Source organism: Rattus norvegicus, chromosome 5, assembly GCF_021556685.1.
Source record: "Rattus norvegicus strain SHRSP/BbbUtx chromosome 5, alternate assembly SHRSP_T2T, whole genome shotgun sequence".
NCBI classification, from domain to species: Eukaryota; Metazoa; Chordata; class Mammalia; order Rodentia; family Muridae; genus Rattus; species Rattus norvegicus.
This window is the reverse complement of record NC_141538.1, coordinates 37,496,159-37,509,143: the sequence shown is the minus strand read 5'-3', so window position 1 is coordinate 37,509,143 and position 12,985 is coordinate 37,496,159. Positions and strand designations below refer to the sequence as shown.

The following is a 12,985-nucleotide window of genomic DNA, read 5'->3' as shown; positions in this document are numbered from 1 at the left end:
GGTGGTACAATCACTCTGGAAATCAGTCTGGAGATTCCTCTGAAAATTGAACATAGTATTACCTGAGGACCCAGTTATACCACTCCTGTGCATATACCCATATTAAGCTCCAATGTATAACAAGGACAAATGTGTCACTATGTTCATAGCAGCTTTATTTATACTAGCTAGAAACTGGAAAGAACCCAGATATCCCTTAACAGAGTAATGAATACAGAAAATGTGGTACAGCTACACAATGGACTACTACTCAGCAGATAAAACAACGACTTAATGAAATTCATAGGCAAATGGATGGTACTAAAAAATATCCTGTGTGAGGTAAACCAATTGCAGAAAAAATATAAAAAACCACACATGGTTTGTACTCACTGATAAGTGAATATTAGCCCAAAAGCTTGAGTTGCCCTAGATACAATCCACAGATCACATGAAGCTCAAGAAGAAGGACGACCAAAGTGTGGATGCTTTAGTCCTTAAAAGGGGGAACAAAAATATTCGTAGGAGGGGATATAGAGACAAAGTTTGGAGCAGAGACTGAAGGAATGGCCATTCAGAGCCTGTTCAACCTGGAGATCCAACCCATATACATACAACCACCAAACCCAGACAATAGTGCTGATGCCAAGAAGTGCCTGATATAGCTGTCTCCTTAGAGATTCTGCAAGAGCATGACAAATACAGAGACAAATGTTAGCATTCAACTATAAAACTGAGAATGAGGTTCCCATTGTAGGAGTTAGAGAAAGGATTGAAGGAGCTGAAGAGGTTTGTATCCCCATAAAAACAACAATACCAAACAACTAGAGCTCTCAGACACTAAACCACAATCCTAAGAGTACACATGGACAGACCCATGGCTCCTGCTTCATATGTAGCATTGGATGGTGTTGTTGGGCACCAATGAGAGGAGAAGCTTTGGTCCTGCCAAAGCTGGACCTCCCCAGTGTAGGGGAATGCTAGGGCAGGTAGCCTTGAAGGGGTGCATGGTTTTGTGGGACAATGCCCTCATACAAGAAGGAAAAGGGGAGATGTGATAGGGTGTTTATGGACAAGAAACTGGGAAAAGAGATAATATTTGAAATGTAAATTTAAAAATATTCAATAAAAGAGAAGCTAGATAAGGAATCTGTAAGGATTTCCCAGTGGGTAAAGCTTTTACTGGGCAAATATGAAGACATGTTAAATGTATAGAATTCATATAAGTTGGTCTCAATGTTACAAATCTCTAATCACGGGTTATAAAGGTGACTATACAAAGAAGGAGATTCTCTATGGTACAGGTTGGGTCTGCTGAGGCATCCAGCTTTCGTACTTCTATTTCAGCCTCTGCAGTGGAAGATGGTCATTGTTGAGTACTCTGCACTTAAGTTCTGGAGGTTTACTGGGGTGAGTAACAGATCATTTTGCACTGAATTAGAGTAAAGATAGAGCGTCATGGAGTCATCCTGAGTTTTAGCAGTGAGAAGACAATAATCTCAATCGAAATTACCTTCCAAGTTTAGAAACTATGAAGAGAATAAGAAGCAAATTTCCCTGCACCTCATAACTTGGACATGAAATATGTCAGCTCTCCAGTACCCGAACAAAGAAATGTGAACTACCATTTATTCTCTTTCAATCATTAAGGAAACATAAACTATTATTTTAAACATAGCTATTCAGGGGGAAACAGTGGAGAAAAGGAAAGGACTCTGTATAATAATCAGAAAGAAGATGGCACTACTTTTGGGAGGAAAAGACCTTCAACATGTGATAACATGTTTGACCACAAAATTTTCCAAAAAGGAGTAAACCATGAACTAAAGGTTAACAAAATTCCATGACTTCACATACATGTAGTGCTTAAAATAGTAAAATGTATAGAATCAAAGATTGCAATAGTAATAACCAGACACTTAAGGGAGAATGGAAACTTTATAAATTCATAAATCGATTAACATCAAAGGTTCAGGGAATGATGATGAAAAGCTCAATCAAGATCTGTACTAGATTGTACAAATGATCAACAATATCATATTTTTGAAAATTACGTCTCATATTTCTTAACCTAATAAAATTAAGATGTTTTCTTTGTGAACATGCGTATTTCTTCATCTGTATTAGATATTTTGCGAATATTCTACAATACTATGAAAATATTAGATCAGAACTAAGTATTAAACTTTAACTAAGTGAAGTTAAATAAAATTCCTAACAAGACAAAAATTGCTAACTGCCCAGTAATTGAAGCCCTACCTCTGCCATAATTGGCATTTAAATTAAATAAGGCCAAGGGAGTGTGAACTAAACAGAGCTTTTATAAGATAAATTTACCTTCAGTAGGATCTTTCCTGAAACCTACTGGTTCCTTTCCAGCCTTATGTAATTTCATTCTTCATACATTTTTGGTGATCCTAACAATCTGTTTCCTTCAGAAACACTTTTTATAATTTAGTTCCTGCAGCATTAGAAAATTTATGTGAGCACGAGGAATAAACATATCCTCTAGAAATGTTTACACACTTCCTCAGTTTGCTTACTTTCCGTGCTGTTCCTTGCTCCATCTGTCTTCTTGATTCAATCCCCTAATAAGGCGATTTCTCCTAACAGCCAATTATTGTTTCTGTAAGGGTGATGTATGAGGCTGGCATGGAAGCCATGCTTATTTTGTCCTTGTAAATCCTGATATATGACTTTACTACAAGATATAATTTATATTCACAGATTACAGAGAGTTTACAAAAACATACAGATCTTATCTACTTTTTAGATAAGCGATAGAAGTATGACAAAATGTATCATTTAACAAATCTACAGCCTTCAGAATTTAAACAAGTTTCCTTCTTTCTTTTCCACTACTAAATTATCTCATAGTACAGATATGGTCATGGCCTCATTCCTGAGATAATAACCAATTTATAATAAACTTACAGTAATAAACTTTTACTAAGTTCAGAGATATCAGTAAAAGTTTTATTGTTGTATTATAACTCTAGACAAACACTTAAGTATTTTATACTAATTTTGAAGGTTTTTAATATTTCTATGTATTTTCTGGAAACATTTAAGCATTATTTATTTTATATTATACTTTTTTTTTATATTTGGAGCCACCAACCCTCACATTTCTTAACTAACACACACTGAATTCCTTGGAGAAAATAGACCTGCAAAGAAAAGTCCCAGAGTTTCACACAAACTTGTTTGTATCATGAATACAATTCATATTTCTGTGAACCCATCTACTGTTGCATAGTTGACCTGCATTGACATATATATTTGAGTGGTGCCTTTCAACCCTCCAAAATGTTCTTCAATGTGTTTCCATTCTGTTGCATATATGTCTGTAAAATACTACTTTATTTTATAATCCATTTTTGTAAAATATCTAATCTATTCTCCTTTTATCTTATTCCAAGTGTACCTTTACCAACCCAGGTTTTACAAGGCATATGTGCTGACTGTAATTCCTTTCTTAGAAGTTTAAATTTACCATGTCATCCCTGCTTAGTATATTAGGCAGCAAATGCATTTTGCCTAAGGCTTCTACATGCCTTTTAAAACTTTCTCTGTGACTTATTGGGCCCTAACTCTATTATTAGAATCCTTTTTCCAAACTAAGAAAGGCAGTAAATCAAAACCAAGCACAACAATATTGCTGCCACAACTTTTAGATATACCTATCATGTGGAGAAAAATGAATTATTCTTTCCTATTGTCAGCTGTCAAGAGTTTTTAATATGCAGTTTTTCCTTCATTCCTTTCTTCCTTCCTTCCTCCATTTCTTTTCATTCCTCTTCTCTTTTTTGTTCGTGTATGTATGTATGTATGTATGTATGTATGTATGTATGTATGTATGTATTTGAGACAAAGTCTCTCTACATAGTTCTGATTGTCTTCATAGTTCTACATTGAACTCACTGTGAAGAACATGCTGGCTTCCAAGCTAGGGAAATCTATTTGTCACTGCCACTCAATTGCTGGGATTAAAGACATATGTCACCATGACTGGTTGAAACGTTCTTTAATTCTTAATTTAATCAAACCAGAGATTTTTTCTCATGGTGATTACTGTTCATTCCTTTACAACATTTACTCTATTCTGGTTTTATACCTTGTTTTTAGTTATTTAGTTATTTAACAGAAGAATGTTAACACACAACGATTTAACTGGGTAAAATTGTTCATGCCTAGAATCCCAACACCTGGAAGATGGAGGTAGGAAGATTGTGAGTTTGAGACCAACTTGGGCTACATTTGTGAATCCAAGACAATTTGGCCATTGACCTGAGACCCTATGTGAACCAGATAATCATTATATTTCTTTCTATTCATGTGTTTACTTCATTCATAGTTGTGAAGCTTGGTATTTAAGACACAAGGGTTTTATTTTTATTTATTTAACTTTATTTTTCCAGTTTTTCTTTAATTCTTTTTTTACAGTCCAGTCATTATTCTCCTCCTGGTCTGCTCTACAACAGTTCCTCATCCAATTCCTCTTTCTCCATCTTCAAGAGGATTCCCCCGTCCTCCCTCACCACCAGGCCTCCCCACTCCCAGGGGCTTCAAGTCTCTCCAGGGTTAGGTACATCTTTTCTCACTGAGGCCATACCAGGCAGTCTTCTGCTGTACCTGTGTTGGGGGCCTTCAACCTATGTTTGCTGCCTGGTTGGCGGCTCAGTGTCTGGGAGATCTTGGAGGTCTAGGTTAGTTGAGACTGCTGGTCTTCTTATAGTGTGCCTTCCTTTACATCTTCTTCCAGCCTTCCCCTAATTCAACTACTGTTTATTGGTTGGGTGAAACTATCTGTGTCTGTCTTTGTCAAGCCTCTCAAAGGACAGCCAGTCTAGGTCTGTCTGTAAGTACACTATAGCATCAGTAATAGTGTCGAGGCCATGGGGCATCCTCTTGAGCTGGGATCCCAATTTGGGATGGTCACTGGTCTTCTTTTCCCTCAATCTCTTCTCCATTTTTGTTCCTGGAATTCTTTCAGACAAGAACAATTCTGGGTCAGAGTTTTTGACTGTGAATTGGCAACCCCATCCATCCACTTGATGTCGGGTCTTTCTACTGGAGGTGGACTCTGCAAGTTCCCTCTCTCCACTTTAGGGCATTTTATCCAAGGTCCCTCCCTTTGAGTCCTGAGAGTCTCTCACTTTCCAAGGTTTCTGGTATATTTTAGAGGGCCTTCCAACTTCCTACCTCCTGAGGTTGCCTGTTTCCACTCATTCTGTAGCCCTCAAGGCTTCAGTCCTATTTCCCAACACCTGATGATGTCTACTACCATCCCTGCCACCTCGCTCCGACCCAAGTCCCTTCTTCCTTCTGCCCCCTGGGATTGCTTTCTTCTCCCAAGTAGAATTGAGGCATCCTTACTTGGGCCTTTTGACTTGAGAAACAAGGATTTTCAAGCAACTTTTCTGCCTTGAGCAATGTTAACATTTGGTGCCACGGGAGTGCAAGCTGGTGTTATTTTAGGATAACTTAACATCCTTCCTGAATCCTATTTTCTCCTTTCTTTTATGTCTCCATGTTCTTCATTAGTGAATTAGACTCTTAATTGAGGATACACATCTAGAGAAGAAAGTAGTTTGATCTTTGTTTTAAAGTTCTTTGCTTTAAAATAAAGTGCAAAGACCTCACATGTATTTCAAATTATTTTTGGATAATATTTGAAACTAAGCTATATCAGTTTAGGAAAATTTAGCGTGGCACTCTGGTATAAAGGGAAGAATTCAAACTCAAGGTCAGTTTATGCTACATATAAAAACCCTGTCTTGTCATAAGTCCAATATTATAACACAACGACTTGAACTTCAATAACTTGAACCATCAGTGAATTACATAAAACATTTTCCATATGCATTTTTCTAAATAGCAAAAAAATGATGTGGAAAAAATCAGTAATGTCAAGACACAATTGAGTAATTAGGAGAGAAACAATATTTGGAGCTAGAAAACATGTATCGACTTCACACACGAGAAATGAATGCTTACAGCACTGGCAAAATAACTTCACAGAGAGTAGTTTCTGTAGCAAGATCTGAGTAGGACCCTAATCCCTTTAGTTTTTGTCTCAGAGTTAATATAGTATTCCTACGAACCCTGCAAACTGCCAATTAATTGACTGTACAACTTAGCTACTTTTGCACCTAAATCAACCAGATATAGTTTTCCTTGTCTCTTATTCAGAACACCATTGAGAAACTGAGTCCTGAACTACATTGTGCAATTGGTACTCTGTGACATGTAACATTTAGTTGTTGAAAGACTCTACCATTCTTGAGTAGAAAACTCCTGAACATTCAATGCAGCGTCTAGTTATATTATAGGCATATTTAAAAACAAAAGAAAGGATTTAGATCTTGGAAAAAATATCAGGATATTAAAAACATTGATTATTTTTGTAGCTACTATTAAGAATTTTCAAGAAAGGGACATAGTTAATCCTCTCATGGTGCCATCAGTTAATAAAAGTTTATTTATAGATGCTTTTCTCACACTCATTGCTACACAAATTGAAAGACTGGTAATTTGGTTCTTTATATTATAAAAACTGTGCTATAATCTGAAGTCAATGTCTGATATATTGAGAAGCAGAATGGTAGAAAGATTATTAGATAAGATTAGGAAACAGGTAACTGTACTTTCAAAATAAGCCTGGCAAAAGAAAGGGTTGCTTTCACTATATATTGGTTTTGAAAGCATAACTAAACTACATTACTAGTCCTTGGAACTTTAATTTAATGAATTTGTCTCAGAAAGTGCTTTTGAGCTTTGTGTTTTTCAAAAAGCGCCCGTATATGGTTTCTGACAAATGAGTCTTTCTCTTTAAAGAAGATCCTGAAATGTAGCCTGGAGGACTTAGCCATAAGTTAGGTTTAATGTATCATTTTATAGTCATTAATTTACGAAGTTATTCCATAAAAGCTTGCAGTGGCACTAGAAATTTATACACTCAAAATCTATTTATGAATATGTTTTTTCATTCAGAAGGTCAAACAAATACCTCAAAGTAAATACATAAATACATAGGAATCCTATTAAAGTTATAACTACATGGAAATAAACATAGTATCCTAGATAAGACCCTAGAATATTTCATTTTCAAACGCATAGTTGACTTTCTAATTTTATACTAAAGTGGAAAATAAGGGCTGAAGGCTTGTTCCCTCCAAAATAAAAAGGAATGTGTATCCATCTTAGATATACAAATGGAAAAAAGAAGAGCAGTGGTTTTGTCACAGATGCCAGATGCTTAGGATAGCTTGTTGGGTGAGCAAGACGCCCTCCTCCTCAATGTGTCATTGAGTCTGATATGTGCTGGGAACTCGTGAAAGTGTGCTAATCAACATCGTGCCGTTCCCTAATGTTGACTTTTCAGATGTGGTGTTTTCCTGGCCTCGATCTGTTATACAACAAACAATGCACATTTCACCACAGTTTGAAGTACCAAAGGGGGCTGAATTCACAACACACGAATTTCAAAATAGTGTCCAGGCGGGTTCTAGGTTAAATGTAGTAACAGCTTAGGTCCTGTTTGGTAGGAAGTTAATATTTTTTATTCACATATGGGTGAATTTGAAGTGTATGGAAATAAGTATTAATATTGAACTCTGAATACCAGTTTTATCTTCCATAACTCAAAATATCATTTGATACAGTTATACTGACACATATCTCTGAATGTGTGAAGAGTCTTTCATTCCTTGTTAATAATTAGCTTAGGAAATGATATGTGACCCAGTTCTAATTACGTTTAAATCCCTTGGAAGCTTTCCTTCGTACTGATATAAAACGCAGTAGTAAACCAACAAACTTTAAAAACCACATTTCTTTTTGTAGAACATTATGTATCAGTAACTACTTACTATTTAAGAACGTTCAGGTTGAGGGCTGGAGAGATGGCTCAGTGGTTAAGAGCACCTGACTGCTCATCCAGAGGTCATGAGTTCAATTCCCAGCAACCATATGATGGCTCACAACCATCTGTAAAGAGATCTGATGCCCTCTTCAGGTGTATCTGAAGACAGCTACAGTGTACTCATATATAATAAATGGAAAAAAAAAAACGTTCAGGTTGGATTTTTTCTTTTAACATATATGAATATAATGAGAAAGTTGTAAAAAACATAGTGTGAGCAAAGGAACAGAGAGGAAAAATATTATCTTCGACCAAGAGAATATCAAGTTGGTGGGTGGTTTAATCATAGACTGCTCCTTCCACTTGCTCTGTTAAGAAGTCTCTACGTGTTGAAATTGAAGCACGGTGCCCTTAGTTTTCAGAAACATACAAAAATCCAACAGAGGTTCACTTAAGGCCGTGTTTAATTTCCATCTTGTTTTACAGGCTACCAGCACAGTTTTGCACTGACTTTCACAGGCAGGGCTAACCTGAAAAGATATTTTAAATGTATCTTATTTCACAGACACACACACACACACACACACACACACACACACACACACACACACACACTCACACACACATACACACAAACACACACACAAGTGTTTAATCCACATTAAATCAACAAACTTGGTACTGTTGTCAATGTCATTTGTCAGTATATACACACATTAATAACATATTATTTGGTGTTTGCAGTCTTTTTTACTGGAATCAGACATGCTCCTTTAAAACCTCTAAGCATCATTATTGCAGCCACTGTTTGTATTCATGTATACTTTCTAAGCTCCCTTTCAGATGTCTGTATTGAATCTTTCTACTGTGACAATCTCAGCAGGAATGAATACTGTTTTAATGACACTCAAGTAATTTTTTTTTCAAAACTTAGACGAAGTGGTTAGAACTCTAAAGAAACTTCTTGCTTAAGAATATGTAATATTTTATTCAAAACGAGAGGAGATCTCTGATGATACACTTCTTTCTTATTGTTTTAACCAAATGGAAATTTTAGAATACCATTCATTTTATATAAAAACAATCTTCTTGTTGATTAGAAGTAAATTCATATTACATTTGTGGTAATAAAATGTTTAAAAAAATGTCCAGTAAGCAGAAAATTTTTTTCTCCTTCCAAATGAGATTTTCTGATTTTCTTTTATTAAAGATATATTTAAGAATTCAATGTGTTACATTGGCATCCAGGAACCTGGTGTTATCAGGAGGTAGTCAAGCTCATGCTGGTCTTTCCCAAGATGCATTTCCCAAGAACTGCTTTTCTTTATGTCTGAATAGCATCACTCATGGCTTGACTGGAGGAAGGCACTGACCTCTGAGGAGGCCTTGCCTTTATTTGGTCTTTTGAGTCATTAGATTTTGCTCGTGGCCTGTCCAACAGCTTAGTCATAGAAATATGTCCAGTCAGTGCCATAGAGTGTTCAGAGTTTTATCTCAATTACTTATTTGGTTAGTGCAACCAATCTATCTTCCTATCTTCATTACTTCCCACCTTGTCTCTTACTCCCTGCATCTATGCATCCATCCCCCCATCCCTTCCTTCATTTTCTCTGTCTTAATTTCTTTCTTTTCTTTCTTCCTTCATTCCTTTCTTTGTTTCTTTCTTCCTTTCTTTCTTTCTTTCTCTCTCTTTCTTTCTTTCTTGATTCTCTCTCTCACTCTCTCTTTCTCTTTCTTTCTCTTTTCCCCTCCTTCCCTCCTACCCTTTTCTTCCCTTCTTCACTCCCTCCCCTGTCAGACTTTCTGTCTTTTTTCCCTCCTCTCTTTTTCCCTCCTCCTACTCCTCCTCCTCTTCTCCTTCTTTACCTTTTACTTCACGTATGTGAAGTTTACAGTTTAATGTTCAAAATGACCTGGTGCCTTATACGTAGCCCAGACCGAACCTAGACTAATAATTTTCTCATCTTTCCCTCACTCTCAGATAACAAGCAAATGCTACCATGGTTACTAGGATATGTTGTTTAAGGTGAGAATCTATTTTATAATAAATATAGAACTGTACAATGTGTACATTTTCAGATGACTTGTTAGTGTACATAGAACTCATATCTTTCTCTTTCCTGAAGGATTTACCTATACGCAGTATAGGTAAAAAAAAGACAGGTTTATTGACTACTTAGTGACCTTTGCTGGTATTAAGCAATGGAAGCAACATTTGGTTTCAGACTTGCTGTACAGTGGTCCTAGATTGAGGTCTAATACTGCAATACCCTGGAGATACTAAGAACTGCTATTGCTGGTTTTAGAACACATTGCGAACCTTGATAGCCACTGTGCCCTATATGATACCCATAGATCATTCATCCAGATTGCCTTGATTTGTCTATTTTAGACTCTGAAAGTTATATATAATGCTAAAATTTCAGATGTCTCTATCAAATAAGCACTACCAGAACAAGGATATATGACCTTTCGCAATATGAATATATTATATGTGGGTATAATCCTTTGTTTTTGTGTCTGAAAAAGGCACGTATATGACTAATATTGCATTTTTGAATCCTATCTTTGAGAGCTTTTCTCCTATACTTTTCTAAACTTTCAAGGTAAGCATAGGTTGACCTTTATGATTGCTACTCATGAGCAAGTATGAATATAATTTTTGCCATGGAAGATTTTGTTATTCATATAAACTTCTTGCTAATAAGGCTATAAAAGTTAGAACAAGTCATTAAAATAAATGGTTATTGTATTCTGTTCTTTTTGTTCCGAAAATTAAGTAGATAACCATGTATTATTCAGATCAAATAACTAAGTATAATATTATAAAACTTTAAAATCAGTTTCTCCCTACCGAACTTCTGTCTATCTTTCTGTCTCTCAAACACACCACGCCATACCCCCCCCCACACACACAGTGTCACATACATACATATTCACATACATTCATAAACATACCAAATACTGCTGACAGTTTTACATTCAAAACTAGTAAAAAAATTCTAAATATTTACCAAGTGAATCTGTCACACTTTTCTTGAGTCTGTGATGAGCAGTGAGATTATGTTTGCTAAAAGAGAAAGAGAACATGAATCAAACAATGTCATTAGCACCCAGGATCTGCTATAGCACTGACTTAGGGAACTAACATTTCTTGAAGATAATGGGAAACACTACAAAATTTAATGTGCATAATCTATATAAGGTACCTTAAAAAGGATCTTTATGTTTATATCTGAATAAAATCTGGATGTTTTAGTGAGTAAACAGGAGAATATTGCAATAACAATGGATGTTTTAATTTGTAGGGGGAATATTTTTAAACTATCTTAATGAAACCCGTTAATTTATATAATAAAAGAATGGGTGCTGGCATTTATAAATATAAAATAAAAAGCAAAATAGTGCTAAATAATAAAATGTGAATAATGAAAAGGTAACCTTACACTGAACAAATAGGAAGCAAATAGTAAAATAAAGAAGAGCAAGAAATATGGCTCAGGGGTTAAAGAGGCACTTGTCATACAAACCTGAAAACTTTTGTTCAGTTGGGAACCATGTAAAGTGAAAGGGAAACATTTCCCTAAAGTTGTACTCTGACCTCCAGATGTAAACCTCAGTATAAATGTGCCCTCCCTCAAGTCATAAGCACACTCAATAATAGTAGATTTTAAAAAGGCAAAATACATATTTAGAGCTTCTTAGCAGCAGAAATTATACGAGATATTAAAGGTATGAAAAAGTATAAAATATCACATGAGCAAACAAAACAACATATATAGACATAAATCCTATTAAAATCAAAGAAATCCTTTAATAGAGATAAATCATTTTTGTTAGGTTTTAATCTGTTCTTTTAATGATGCAATATATATGCACACACATACACACATATATGTATATATATACATATATATATAAATACATGTATATATACATGTATACATATATATGTATATGTATACATATACATATATATATGTAAAATTCCATGTGAGGAGTCACATGTCCGATACTATAATTCTGACGAAGGACGTTGTTGGAAGTTTACAGTCTCCAAGGACGAGCTACTTTTATTATTCTGCTAAATGGACAATGTGCTGATCTGCATTTTTAAATTTAAGTTTCTATACACAGAAGTTAGTGCAACTCTCAGACCTCAAAATGCAATGTGCATACACACACACACACACACACACACACACACACACACACACACACGGTATAGCTTCAAGACAAAGAAGGCAGACTTTGACAAAAAAAATTCTAAAGTAAATTTCACAGTTCTAGCCAGGGATAGAATAGACTATTGCAACTTGCAGACACTACCACCAATAGAATGCACAGTCAAAATTTCTGACCCAGAACTATTCCTGTAAATGAACAGCAGGGACAAAAATGGAGAAGAGACTGAAGGAAAGGCAGTCCAATGGCCAGCCCAACTTAGAATCCGTTTCATGGGAGGGCACAAGGCCCAACACTATTACTGATGCTATGATGTGCTTACACATGAGAGCCTGAAGTTCTACTAGCAGCTGACTTAGGCAGAAACAGATACACTCAACCATTGAACTGAAGTCTGAGACACCTATGGATGAATGAGGGGATTGATTGAAGCAGCTGAAGGGGAGAGTGACCACATAGGAAGACCAACATTCTCAAATTACCCAGAGACTGAGCCACCAACCAGGAACATACACAGGCCAGTCAGAGAGCCCTAGCACATGTATAGCAGGGATCTGCTTGTTCAGGCCTTAGTGGGAAAAGATGTGCTTAATCCTCAAGAGACTTGAGGTCCCAAGGAAGGCAGAGGCCTGGTGTGGGGAAAGCATCCTATCAGAGGCAAGGGTAAGGAGGAATGGGAAGAACCATGGGAGATAGGACTGATAGGGATGGGCAATGACTGGAATGTGAGTTAAAATAACCAGAAAGATAGAAATAAATGTTGTTTCTTAAATATAATCTTCAAATATGGTTTCATAATAAAAGTATGATATATACACTGTAATTATATTACAAATTATGTGAACACAGTTAATTGAAAATTATTACATATTTTCAGTAATCCAGGAGTAATTGTATAAGAAACCTAGGTTAGTCTTTGACAACTTTGATGTATTTAATTTGCCTATGCGGACG

General features: G+C 35.8%; 1 protein-coding gene across 11 annotated transcripts in view; it reads left to right on the top strand.

Moving 5' to 3' along the window:
- Window positions 1-12,985, top strand: part of Cnbd1 (cyclic nucleotide binding domain containing 1) — a 354,753-nt gene that overhangs the window by 293,386 nt on the left and 48,382 nt on the right. The window contains 1 exon segment of one of the 11 annotated variants that reach the window (NR_197181.1): window positions 9,828-9,872. The gene's annotated coding sequence lies outside the window, so the exon portion shown is untranslated. 11 annotated transcript variants of the gene reach the window in all.